Source organism: Chiloscyllium plagiosum, chromosome 5, assembly GCF_004010195.1.
Source record: "Chiloscyllium plagiosum isolate BGI_BamShark_2017 chromosome 5, ASM401019v2, whole genome shotgun sequence".
Classification (NCBI taxonomy): domain Eukaryota; kingdom Metazoa; phylum Chordata; class Chondrichthyes; order Orectolobiformes; family Hemiscylliidae; genus Chiloscyllium; species Chiloscyllium plagiosum.
In genome coordinates, this window is record NC_057714.1 from 91,317,189 (window position 1) to 91,331,435 (window position 14,247).

General features: G+C 43.1%; 1 protein-coding gene across 4 annotated transcripts in view; it reads left to right on the forward strand.

Moving 5' to 3' along the window:
* The window catches only part of LOC122550087 (cAMP-responsive element modulator-like), a 144,029-nt gene that overhangs the window by 89,681 nt on the left and 40,101 nt on the right, over window positions 1-14,247 (forward strand). The gene's annotated exons all lie outside the window — the stretch shown is intronic.

Genomic DNA, 14,247 nt, shown 5'->3' on the forward strand with positions numbered 1-14,247 from the left:
GCAATGCTTTGGGGTTTGTTTTAACTTTAATTGTAAGATTACAGTTAATTATAATCATAGACTGAGTTAGTGCAAATGTAAAGCTTTAGTAGTTATGTGAGCCTTTCCGGGTATAAATATTTTCATAAGCTTTATGGAAGTTAATATGTGTATCATAACAAGCACAAAATAATTCATCCTTAATAAAAAGGAGTGGTTTTCAGTCCTTCTGCTTTAGGACACCAGTTTGAGATACTGGTTGGCAGGGCACAACTTTCTTGTTCCATTCAGTTGCTTGGAGTTCTCCTTCTGTCTTCAATTATCTTTCTTGTACATTGAATGACTAAAGCCCGGGCCTTATTAACCCTTGCTCGCAATTACTTATGTGATGATCAAAGACATCCTGATCTCTGGTTTGTTTATTGGCAAATGAGCAGTACATGAGGAGTTCATGCATGAACATCTTGTGTACTGCTCAATCTAGAATTGATTAAGTAGTGCATGCCCAAAACCTGATTGGTTTCTTTTAAAATAATGGATACCTTAGTGTCTGTTTCATTATTTCACATGTCAGTTACTTTCGTAAGATCATCTGTTTTGTAGAAACTTATCCCTGTTAGTTTACCAACTTCATAGATCTTTAAGAGAAGATGACACGAGCAAGCAATTTGTTTAGAGTATGTAGTGTCAGCTCTTTGTGATTAATCATCCCAAATGTCTCAAATGGTACATCTTAAAAAGATCAAAACTACAAGGCTACAAAACACATTACAGAACTGAATTCCAAAGTTACAGATACATATTTCACATATATACATATTCATAGGTCTGTTACAAAACTAAACCATTTCAACCCATAGCTGTGTCTTTCAGTAAGAACCTTTTAAACTCAAAGCATTTTCATATATTCTAGCCTACATTTGCAGAGACTGAATCATAAAACAGCAAACAGCCCATCAACATTGCTATCAACCTGCACTATGCGGCTATCTTCTCCCCAGAAAACACCAAAACTAACCATAATTAAACAAAATATGATTTAATTTCTCACTTGCTTAATCAAGGCAAAATTCAGTTATTGAAAACTAATTCAACCCTACATTGGGGCGTTAGGAGTTGAGTTACTTGCCACAGAATTTCCAGCTTCAAACTTGCTGTTGTCATCACAATATGTATGGTCCATATTAGTTTCTGGTCAGTGGTAATCCCCCATATGTTGATAGTGCAGAATTCAGTGATGGTACTGGCCGTTTAATGTCAAAATGGAAATGGTTTAAGATTATAAGACGTAGGAACAGAAGTAGACCATTTAGCTTATCGACTCAAAATGAGAATCATGACTGATCTAAATAATCCTCAACTTCACTTTCCTGTCTTTCCCCCCTTGATCCTTATTGATTTAAAAATCTAACTCAGCCTTGAATATACATAATGGCCCAGCCTCATCGGGTAAAGAATCCCACAGTACCCTGAGAAGAAATTCTTCTTCCATCTCTGTTTTAAGTGTGTAACCCCTTAATCTGAGATTATGGCCTCATTCTCTAGGCTCTTCTACAAGGGGCAATAACGTTTTTTCATCAACCTTGTCAAGTCCTCTAAGAAAAAAAACCAAAGAACTGCAAATGCTAAAAATCAGAAACAATAGCAGAAATGGCTGGAAAACTCAATAGGTTTGGAAGATATTTGGAGGTAAAGCAGAGTTAACATTTTGACTCCATTGACGCTTTAGAAGAATGTATGTTTCAATAAGGTCACCTCTCATTTTTGTGTATTCAATGAGTGCAAGTCCAGTCTCCCCTAGTCCTCAGATGTCTGGAACCTTGTGAACCTACTTAAGACCGCCTCCAATGCCAATATATCTTTCTAGACTAAATATGAGTGCAAAATAGGGTCATGCAAGACTGTGTCATGGCACCAACCCTCTTGTCCATCTTCCTTGCTGCAACATTCCCCCATCTCCATGAAGCTCACCGCTAGAGCAGAACTAACCTACAGAAATGAACAGCAAAGTGTTTAACCTTCAATGCTTCCAAGCCAGAAGCAAGACCACCCCAGCTCTGTCAACGAGCTGCAGTTTGCAGAAGATACCGACGTGTGCACACATTCCAAGGCCGAGCTACAGACCATTCATTCATTATAGCGTGAAAGAGAATGGACATCAGCCTAAGTATCTGGAAAAAGAAAGGTTCTCTACTAGACTGCTCCTACTACACAATGGTGTCCCATGATCATCAAAATCCACGTAAGTCCCTGGTCAACTTGGATCATTTTCCATACCGTGGCCGCCATTGGCGATGAAATCCAAAATTCATTTTAGTGTGGCACTGAAGCTGTTTGATGTCTGAGTAATAGAGTATTCCAAATCTGGGATCTCAAACATAGCACCAAGCTCATGGTCTACAGAGCCACTATGGTCCCCACCCTCCTGCATTTGCATCAGAAACATGGAGCAGATACCACGGACACCTCAAACCTTGGAGAGTTATCATCAAGCTGCCTTTACAAAATCTTGCAAATCCACTTCCAGAATAGGCATACCAACATGAGTGTCATCTCCCAGGCCTATATCCCTGAATTGAGGCACTGGCCTTGCATGACCAACTGCCATGGGTGGGCCATATTGTCCACATACCAGACATAAGACTTCCTAAACAACCCCAGGACGACTGGAGGAAGAACGTCTCATCTTCTGCTTCAGATCCCTTCAACCCCAGGGCATCAATGTGGACTTCACCAGTTTTCTCATTTCCCCTCCTCCCACCTTACCCCAGTTCCAAACTTCCAGCTTAGCACCATCTTCATGACCTGTCCCGCCTGTCAATCTTTCTTCCCGCCTGTCAGTCTTTCTTCTCACCTATCCGCTCCACCTTCCTCTCCGACCTATCAACTTTACCCCTTCCTTCATCCACCTATTGCACTCCCAGCTACATTCTCCCCAGCCCCACCCCCTCCCATTTATCTCTCCACCCCCGAGCCTTCCAGCTTCATTCCTGATGAAGGGCTCCTGCCCGAAACGTCAATTTTCCTGCTCCTCAGATGCTGCCTGACCTGCGCATTTCCAGCACCACTCTAATCTTGTCCCTAAACAAGTGGTCTACTCTGAACTCCAGACTGGGAAGCAATCATTTGGAGGGCAGAAGAAACAATACAACAAACCCAGAAAGCCTTCCTAAATAAATGCAACATACCCACTGAAATGTAAGAGTCACTTGTCACCCGTCTGCCTGGAGTGGATGTACATCATCCTCAACTTTAATGTACAACCAAAGAAGATGATCTTTCCTTAGATAAGGGCCCCAAAGCTGATCAAAGTACTCCCGCTATTGATAACTAATTCAATTCTCTCTTGTTGGAAATGTTTAGCAGTTCTGTAGCTTGAATGTACCCTGCTACTTATCAGCCCATCTCTGGATGTTGTCATTCCTTGCTACACATGGAGTCTTCAGTATTTGTGGAGTCTCAAATGGTGCTGAACATTATAAGATCACAGGTTTCTGATAATTGTACAATCGGGGAAGGTAATTGATAAAGCTGCTGAAGATGATTGATCCTTGGGCACTATCTTGAGAAGCTCCTACATTGATGTCTTGGAACTGTCATAATTGATCTCCAATAACAATCTTTGTGCTCAGCATGACCCCAAGCATAGAACAGAGAACAGTACAGCATAGGAACAGGCTCTTTGGCCCATCATGTCTGTGCTAACCATAATGCTGTTCTAAACTAATCCTATCTGCCTGTAAATGGTCCCTCCCCATCTATTTTCTGCCTGTTCATTTGTCAGTCTAAATGTCTCTTAAACTTTGTTAATGGATCTTCTTCTACCACCTCCCCGGCAATGTATTCCAGGCACTTACTGACCTCAGTGTACAATAAAACCTGCCCTTGCACATCTCTCATAAACTTTTCCCCCCTCACCTTAAACCAGGCCCCTTAGCATTTGACATTTCCATCTTGAGAAAGAAATTCCAACGGTCCACCCTATCCGCGCCCCTCAATTTTATATTTCTATCGGGTTGCCCCTCAGCCTCAAATGCTCTATAGGAAAATAAAAATCCAAGTGAACAGTATTCCAAACGTGGCCTGACCAAAGTCTCATACTTGTTGCAGCACTTCCTCCTACAGTTGCAGCATGACTTGCCAACTTTTAGATTCGTTGCCACAACTGAAGAGGGCAAGCGTGCCATATGCCTTTTTACCACATTATCTGCTGTGTTGCGACTTTCAGGGAGCTATTAACTTAGATCCCAAGATCCCTCTGTATATTAATGCTCCTAATAGTCTGGCCCCTGTACGATATACTTTCCTCTTGCATTTGACCTCCCAAAGTGCATCTCCTGACACTTGTCTGGATTAATCAGCCATTTCTCGGCCCAACTTTCCAGCTCATCTATATCCTGCTACATCCTTTAATATCCCACCTCACTATCCACAACTTGTATTTTTTTGGTGTCATCTGCAAACTTGCTAATCAGACCACTGACATTTTCATCCAAATCATTTACATATTTACATTCAACAGTGGCCCCAGCACTGATCTTGGTGGAGCACCACTAGTCACAGACCTTCAGTCAGAAAAACACTCTTCCACTGCTACTCTATCTTCTATGGTCAAGCCATTTTTGTATCCAACTTGACAACTCACCATAGATTCCATCCAATTTGCTCTTCTGGACCAGCCTACCGACCAATCTCGTCAAATGCTTTAATAAAGTCGTATGTGGACCATATCTGCTGTCTTACCCTGCTACTTCCTCAAAAAACTCAACCAAGTTTGAAAGACAAGAACTTCCCTGCATAAAGCCATGCTGATTATATCCAATAAGTCAATTGTTTTTTCCAAATGCAAGTAAGACCTGTCTCTTAGAATCTTCTCCCATAGTTGCCTTACCACTGATGTAAGGCTTACTGCATTGTCCCTGTTATCTTGATCAAAAGAACAGACTTAACTATTTCTCTTAATTAGTCTTCAGTCTTCTGGGACCTTCTGGCTAAATAGAAAAAAAAGAGCTGTGTTAAGGCCTCAGCAATCTCCTCCCTTGCCTGCTTTCACTATCTTAGGATAGATCCCATCAGTCCCTGGGAGTTAACTACCTTAAAATGTTTTCAACACCAGCTCCTTAATATTGATGTACCTCTACAAACAGGACGATCTTCATCTGAACCAAGGGGGTACCAATATCCTGGGAGGGAAATTTGCTAATGCTCTTCGAGTGGGTTTAAACTAATTCAGCAGGAGTTTGGGAACCAGAATTGTCATCCGAGTACACAGGAGGTTGAGAGGAGTGAGGTCAGAACTAAGGTTTCAAGGCTGCAAGAAGGCACTGACAAGCAGGATGTGTGTCTACTTCAACGCCACGAGCATCTGGAATAAAGTGGGTGAACTTGCAGCCTGGGATTTCGATATTGTGCTCATTTCAGAAACGTGGGTAGAGCAGGGACAGGAATGGTTAATGCAGATTCCAGGATTTGGATGTTTCAGTAAGAACAGGGAAAATGGTAAAACAAAAGTGGGGGTGGGAGGGGGGCATTGTTAGTCAAGGACAGTATTGCGGTTGCAGAAAGAACATTTGAGGACTCATCTACTGAGGTAGTACAGGCTGAGATTAGAAACAGGAAAGGAGAGGTCACCCTCTTGGGAGTTTTCTGTAGGCCTCTGAGTAGTTCCAGAGATGTCGAGGATAGGATAACAAAGATGATTACCGTTGGAGTGAGAGTGACAGGGTAGTTGTTATGGGGGACTTTAACTTTCCAAATATTGACTGGGAATACTATAGTTCAAATACTTTAGATGGGTCAGTTTTTGTCTAATGTGTGCAGGAGGGTTTCCTGACACAGTAATGCAAACAGGCCAACAAGGGGCGAGGCCACATTAGATTTGGTACTATGTAATGAACCAGTCACGTGTTAAATTTGGAGGTAGGTGAACACTTTTGTGATAGTGACCACAATTCAGTTATGTTTACTTTAGCAATGGGAAGGGATAGGTATATATTGCAGGGCAAGAGTTATAGCTAGGGGAAAGGCAATTACGATGCAATTAGGCAAGATTTAGGATGCATAGGATGGGGAAGGAAACTGCAGGGGATGGGCACAATTGAAATGTGGAGCTTATCAAGGGCCTGCAGTAGCTGTTCCTTGAATAAGTATGTACCGGTCAGGCAGGGAGGGAGTTGTCGAGCACGGGAGCAGTGGTTACTAAAAAAATTGAATCTCTTGCCATAGAGTCATAGACTCATAGAGATGTACAGCATGGAAACAGACCCTTCGGTCCAACTCGTTCATGCCAACCAGATATCCCAACCCAATCTAGTCCCACCTGCCAGCTCCTGGTCCATATCCCTCTAAACCCTTCCTATTAATTTAGCCATCCAGATGCCTTTTAAATGTTGCAATTGTACTAGCCTCCAACACATCCTCTGTCAGCTCATTCCACACACATACCACCATCTGAGTGAAAAAGTTGGCCCTTAGGTCTCTTTTATATTTTTCTCCTCTCACTCTAAATCTATGCCCTCTCGTTCTGGACTCCCCCACCCCATGGAAAAGACTTTATCTATTTATCTGATCCATGCCCCTCATAATTTTGTGAACCTCTATAAGGTCACCCCTCAGCCTCCGACACTCCAGGGAAAACAGCCCCTGCCTACTCAACCACTCCCTATAGCTCAAATCCTCCAACCCTGGCAACATCCTTGTAAATCTTTTCTGAACCCTTTCAAGTTTCACAACATCTTTCCAATAGGAAGAAGACCAGAATTGCACCAATATTCCAACAATGGCCTAACCAATGTCCTGTACAACCGTAACATGACCTCCCAATTCCTGTACTCAATACTCTGACCAATAAAGGAAAGCATTACCAAACACCTTCTTCACTATCCTATCTACCTGTGACTCCACTTTCAAGGAGCTATGAACGTGCACTCCAAGGTCTCTTTGTTCAGCAACACTCCCTAGGACCTTACCATTAAGTGTATAAGTCCTGCTAAGATTTGCTTTCCCAAAATGTAGCACATCACATTTATCTGAATTAAACTCCATCTGTCACTTCTCAGCTCATTGGCCCATCCGACCAAGATCCCGTTGTAATCTGAGGTAACCCTCTTCGTTATCCACTACACCTCCAATTTTGGTATCATCAGCAAACTTACTAACTATACCTCTGATGCTCACATCCAAATCATATATATAAATGATGAAAAGTAGTGGACCCAGCACTGATCCTTGTGGCACTCCACTGGTCACAGGCCTCCAGTCTGAAAAGCAACCTCCACCACCACCCTCTGTCTTCTATCTTTGAGCCAGTTCTGTATCCAAGTGGCAAGGGTAGTTATGGTAGGGGTTTTTAACTTTCCAAACATAGACTGGGACTGCCATAGTGTTAACGGTTTAAAAAGAGAGGAATTTGTTAATTGTGTACAAGAAAATCTTCTTATTCAGTATGTGGATGTACCTTCTAGAGAAGGTGCAAAACCCCTGACCTAATCTTAGGAAATAAGGCAGGGCAGGTGACTGAGGTGCCAGTGGGGGAGCACTTTGGGGCCAGCAACCATGGTTCTATTAGTTTTAAAATAGTGATGGAAAAGGATCTAAAAGTTGAAGTTCTAAATTGGAGGAAGGCCAATTTTGACGGTATTAGGCAAGAACTTTAAAAAACTGATTGGGCGCCGATGTTGAGTCTTTGAGTTCTCGGGAGTCCTGCAACGGTGTTTCTGTTGCATTCTTCTTTATACTGAATGGAGGCCCATTTTATCACATCCTTGGACATTTCTAGTGCCTTGCGTTTGCGGACAATCATGGATGGAATTTGCACTTCCAGTTTTGGCATGCCTAGACCGCCGTTCCTATTGATGGCATACAGGATTCTGTCAGCGGTATGAGGTGGAAGTTGGAGGAATTCTTTCATGGCGTTTCGTATGATATGGTCCAGCTTTAAGAGTATGCATTGAGATGCTTTGGACAGGATCAAATTAAAATACAATCTGAGGATGACATGCGTTTTTAGGATCTCCAGACGTTGCCTTGGTCGGAGTGATGCTGCCTGTATTCCTTTCACTGATGTCTAAAGCCTCTCCTCCCATTCTTCTTCTGACACACCTGCCCACAGATTGATACAGGCACCCAGGTATTTGTCAGTATCACCTGAGGGTATATAAGCTATAAGTTCATTACGCAGCTTCCAGTTAACAAACTGATTATATCGGAAGGTCTTCCTCTTTAAAGTGAAGTGGAAGCCCTTCATCTTTGTGATGTTAATATTGAGGCCCTTATGGTCACAATATGACTGGAGCAGCTTTAGATTCCTCGCCATACTGGTGTGAAAGTCACTCAGAAGGGCTATGTCATCTGCGAAGGCCAAAGTTGAGCAGTTGACTCTTCTGCCACCCAGGGCATGGTGACCCCTGAGTTGGCCTTCTCTAGAGAGCATGTCAGAGGATCTAGAGCAATGTTAAATAATATTGGTGAGAGTGGGTCGCCCTGCTTCACACCCCTCTCAATGTTTATTGGAGTGGTACAAGTACCGTTCCCTTCTACCATGGTTGTATTGCCTGTGTAGAGATCCTTGATCAGGCCTACAAAGGCTTTAGGAAGATGTGCTGTTTGCAATGTTTTCAGTAGTAGTTTGTGCCCAACCAAGTCGTATGCTTTCGCCAGCTCAACAAAGACTACTGTGAGGTCCTTGCAGTTATGCTTTGCTCCCTTAACTATATTCTCAAGGTTAACAATGTTTTCATTGCACCCGGGAGTGGCTGCTAGAAACCCTTTTTGTCTATTGTTAATTTTGACAATTTCACTGAGGGGTTTTGCCATTATTTTTGTGAAAAGTCGTAGCAGCATCAACCAATGGTTATTGGCCGCCAGTTGTCGACGTTTTTCAGGCAGTCTACATCCTTGCACTTAGAAATCAAGACCGTTCAGCTTTTTTTTAGCAATTCTGGAACCTGCTCAATTTTCGCCATAGGGAGAAGAGTCAGGGTGGACGGGTTTCCTCCTCCTCGTGAATGGATCTTATATCACTCAGTTTCAGGCCATCTGGTCCAGCGACACTGTGGTCGTCTATCCCCTTGATGGCTGCTTCGACCTCTTCTACCTCTATGGGTTTCATCAAGGATCTATCATCTACATTCTCCGTATATGGGGTGTATTTGCTGATATTTGATTTGGTGTCAACAGTTTCTCTCAGAAACATGCCTCCAGTTTCTCTTTTGGGAGAGGACAAGTGGATGAGGTCAGCGCCTCCATGATCTCATGAGCTAGCTGGCGCTGGTTGATTTTGTAGAGCTGCAATTTTGCTTTGAACAGCACTCTACGTGTTGCCCATCTTTTCTTTGCACTTATTATCTTGTCGTTTTTGGTTTGGCCTTCTTAAGGCTTGTTTAATTTATTCTGTCTCTTCCTACTGTTCATTAGTAGGTCGGTAATACTCTCCAATGGACCAACCCCGAGAGCTACAGTGTCTGGGTTTTTCCTTGCGCTCAAGAGCTCCTCAGCTTGTGTTAGCTGGTCATCTGTGTCCCTTTGCTTAGGGATTGAGGCTGGTGTTCTGCAATTGGCCCTTTGACGCGGGTTTGCATCATCGGGATTATCCTGGACACACTCTGCCTCCGATTCGTGCAAGTCATTAGTTATGCTCGCATCATTTGGGATTTGGACCTCCGTTAGGGTGTTTGCAAGGTTCCTGCATTTGTCTGAGATTTGCTTGAGTATTTTTGTTTTAAGGATGCTGGTGATTGATTTATTAATGAATTTGCATCCTGTAAATCTCATTTTTAATTCCCTCCTCCTGTGACCATATGCGATCACTTCTCCCTGGTTTGCCTTTAACCTTGAGTGCTGTTTTGAGGCACTTTTCATTTCATAGAATGGGATGTTGATGCCTCTCGTGTTGACCAAGTCCACCCTGGGTTGTAAACCTCTGGTCGCACACGCTGCATGCAAAGTCCCCCACTGGAGGGGGTTTCTTACCTTTGCATTTGGTGTAATGGCAGTAGATTGCATGTTACTCTCCTGCTTTGTTGCAGGTTGAATTTTGTTCAGATGTTCTTAATTTGGTTCACCTTGATCATGTGGATCTTGAACAGGCTCACTATGGGGAACAGGGTGTTGCAGTCCGTGCAAAACAACTCATCGACAGGGTAATGGATTATTACCTCCCGGTCAGATGTTCTGTCATGGACTGGTTCGATCACAACTCCATCCATGAAGGCAGTTGCATTGTTTGTTATACCATCAGTCTCTGTTTCAGTCTCATTCTCTGTGCCCCGTTTCGAAGTTTGATAATCCTTGGTATAGAAGGTTTGGGTAGTTATGCTTATCCCATCCGGTGGGTGGGCTGCCCACATGGCTCCTTCTACAACATTATCTGTGTCATCCACTACCGGACGAGCCGCTCCCTTGTAGGAATAGCCGGCCTCAGCTCCAAGTAGGGCGGTAGGTATCGTCCCAAGATCACTGTCTCGATTTGACTCGAGACTGATATTGTTGGCAGTTGTGTTGTGCAGGCACATTTACAACTTAACAACTTAAAACAACTCACAATTGTGGATGAGGCTGCAGAACGATTGTTTATCCAGTATGTTTCCCAGCCAGACTGCTTCATTGGACATGGAAAACTCATTCTTTTTTTTTGAGATCGGTCTGTGTGGACCACGGCTGTCTCGTACTTTTTCTCAGTCATTCTGTCACTCAGCAGCCAAGGCTGATGAGCTTACCAGTGGGGACAACGAGGGGGCACGACACAAACCATGTGCCAAAAATGCATCAAAACGTCATAGTTACTCCTGCCAATTATAGATCAGTGAGTCTTACTTCGGTTGTGGGTAAAGTGTTGGAAAGGGTTATAAGAGATAAAATTTATAATCATCTAGAAAGGAATTTGATTAGGGAGAGTCAACACAATTTTATGAAGAGTAGGTCGTGCCTTACAAACCTTATTAAGTTCTTTGAGAAGGTGATCAAATAGGTGGATGAGATTAAAGCGTTTGATGTGGTGTATATGGATTTCAGTAAGGCATTTGATAAGGTTCCCCACAGTAGGCTATTGCATAAAATATGGAGGCATGAGATTGAGGGTGATTTTGTGATTTGGATAAGAAATTGGCTAGCTGAAAGAAGACAGATAGCGGTGGTTGATGGAAATATTCATCCTGGAATTCAGTTACTAGTGGTGTACTGCAAGAATCAGTTTTGGGTCTTCTGTTGTTTGTCATTTTTGTAAATGACCTGGATGAGAGCATATAAGGAAGGGTTAGTAAAATTGCTGATGGCACTATGGTCAGTAGAGGTGTGGATAGTGACGAAGGATGTTGCAGGTTCCACAGGGACATAGATAAGCTGCAGAGCCAGGCTGAGAGGTGGCAAATGGAGTTTAATGCAGAAAGATGTGAGGTGATTCACTTTGGAAGAAGTAACAGGAATGCAAAGTACTGGGCTAATGGTAAGATTCTTGGTAGTGTAGACAAGCAGAAAGATCTCTGTGTCCTGGTACATAGATCGCATCGGGGGGAGAGAGAGTGGTGGTGGGGAATCGGGGAGAGAGAGAGGGTTGTTAAGAAGGCATACAAAACTCTGGTGCGGCCTCACTTGGAGTATTGCGTATAGTTCTGGTCACGGCATTATCAAAAGGATGTGGAAGCTTTAGAAAGGGTTCAGAGGAGATTTACTAGAATGTTGCCTGGTATGGAGGGAAGATCTTATGAGGAAAGGCTGAGAGACTTGGGTCTGTTCTCATTATGCACCTAACACTATGGGTGATTTAGCATGGCCAATTCACCTGACATGCACATCTTTGGATTGTGGGAGGAAACCGGAGCACCCGGAGGAAACCCACGCAGGCAGTCTTCCCAGGCTGGAATCGGACCCAGGTCCCTGGCGCTGTGAGGTAGCAGTGCTGAAACTACTGAGCCAGCATGCCGCCTTGGAAAAAATTACAACAAAACTCAGTGCAGGAATATGAATAGTAAAGGAAACATGCTATGTCACACCTCAAAGGGCTTGGCAAATAAAAAAAGGAAATGGACTTGCAATGATATAAAACTATGGCATCTACTCAATTTGCGATGAGACAATCACAATTTTAATTTCTGATTGGCATCAAAGTGCCATGCCTCACCCAGTTTTCTGGCTTCTGGAAACAACTATGCTAATTACGGATTTTGCAAACGCAGTTCGAAGTGCACAATAAATACTTCAAAACAAATTCTTTACATCCAAGCCACCATAAGGTAACTAGTCCAGTGGCATTACCACTATACTATAATTTCCTAGTGCTATACTACTCAAACCAAATTTCTTCATAGACTCCCTACAGAAACCAGCCATTTGGCCTAACAAGTCCACACTGACCCTCCGAAGCATATCCCACCCAGACCCATTCCCCTACCCCTCTTATTCGAACAGTTCCCCTGACTATTGTAATTAACCTATACATCCCTGAACACTATAGGCAGTTTGGCATGGCCGATTCACCTCACCTGTGAGAGAAAACCACAGAGAATGTGCAAACTCTACACAGGCAGTTGCCCAAGGCTGGAATCGAACCTGGGTCCCTGGCACTGTGAGGCAGCAGTGCTAACCACTGAGCCACTGTGACGCCCCCAATAGCACTTCAAGTCTCTTCTATTTATTTATACATAGCATGGGTGTGTCTAAATGTTCTAATAGCGATCAAAATCCTTTCTTTTTGCTTAAACTTCATATTTTCCCCATTTCCAACTTGGACACCTAGAAGGTCACAGTTAAAGATCTGATCATAATCTTCACTTGGAGATAAGTGCTAGGCAGCATGGTGGCTCAGTGGTTAACACTGCTGCTTCACAGCGCCAGGGACTCGGGTTCAATTCCTGCCTCGGACAACTACCTGTGTGGAGTTTGCACATTCTCCCCGTGTCTGCGTGGGTTTCCTCTGGTTTCCTCCCACAGTCCAAAGATGTGCAGGTTAGGTGAATTGGACATGCTGGATTGTCCATAGTGTTGGGTTCATTAGTCAGGGGTAAACATTGGGGAATGGGTCTGGGTGGGTTGCTCTTCGGAGGGTTGGTGTGGGCTTGTTGGGCCGAAGGGCCTGTTTCCACACTGCAGGGAATCTAATCTAATCATAAATGATCAAATGACATAATAAAAAGCAAACTTGCCTTATAAGGTCCTATTTTTAAAACTTTCTCTTCAGATTTCTAAATTGTGCGTAAGTGTGAGTTCAGTACACTGTACAGACATTCTGTGCCAAATCTCAACTGTACATTTCCCTGTAAAACATTTGCCATGTCTTCACTCAGTGATCAAGATTGTCAAGATCCTTTCAAATTTGCTCACTCTGATTTTAACTATAACTGTTGCTTAGACAGGGGAAATACAGGGGAGTTTCCATTGTGTCTGGGGCCAATTAGTATCCTTCAAACAATCTCATTAACTAAAAAAAAATGGATTGGTTATTCCTATGTTGTTGCTTATGGGAATTTGGCATATGCAGATTGGTTGCGAATGTCTATGGTCATTAGAGACACAATACAGTACCAAGGCTTTTTTAGATTTTGGTAACTGCTGGAAAATTAGGCGAGGGCAGAATCAAACTTGACCGCACTTCTCACCATGAGTAGATATACCAACACTCCTCGCTTTGACACATACATGATGAAAAGCCACACCTGGCACTCAGTAATCCAGTAAACAGCATCTGTGATGAATGAATCTATAGTATTCTTTACGATAGAGGGCTGTCGTGGCTGGACCATTAAGCATAATCAAAGCTGAGAGAAACGGATTTTTAATCATTATGGGAATTTAGAATTATTAGGAAAAGGCAGGAAAGGAGTTGAGGATTATCAGAGATCAGACATTATCTCATTAAATGATGGAGCAGACTCAAAGGGCCAACTGGCCTATTTCCTATGTCTTCTGGTCACTTAGAGGGTAGTAGTTAGCTACTTGATAGTAGAGTCATTGTAGAGGACTTCTTCCATCACTGTGAAGATTGAAAAATGACTGACAGGGCAGTAATTGGTTGAATCGAGTATGTTCTGCTTTTGGTAGGCAGAACATACCTAGGCATTTTTACAAAGCCATGTAGATGCCAGTGTTCTAGCTGGACTGGAACAATTTAGTTAGTGGTGCAACTAGTTCTTGGAGCACAAGATTCTTATTCAACGTGAGTAAATTACCAAGGTCTTTTTCTCAGGGTAAGGGAGTCCTAAACTAGAGAGCACTGGGTCTAAGGTGAGTGGGGAAGGATTTTAAGGGGATCGAAGGGACAACTGTTTAATGCAGAAG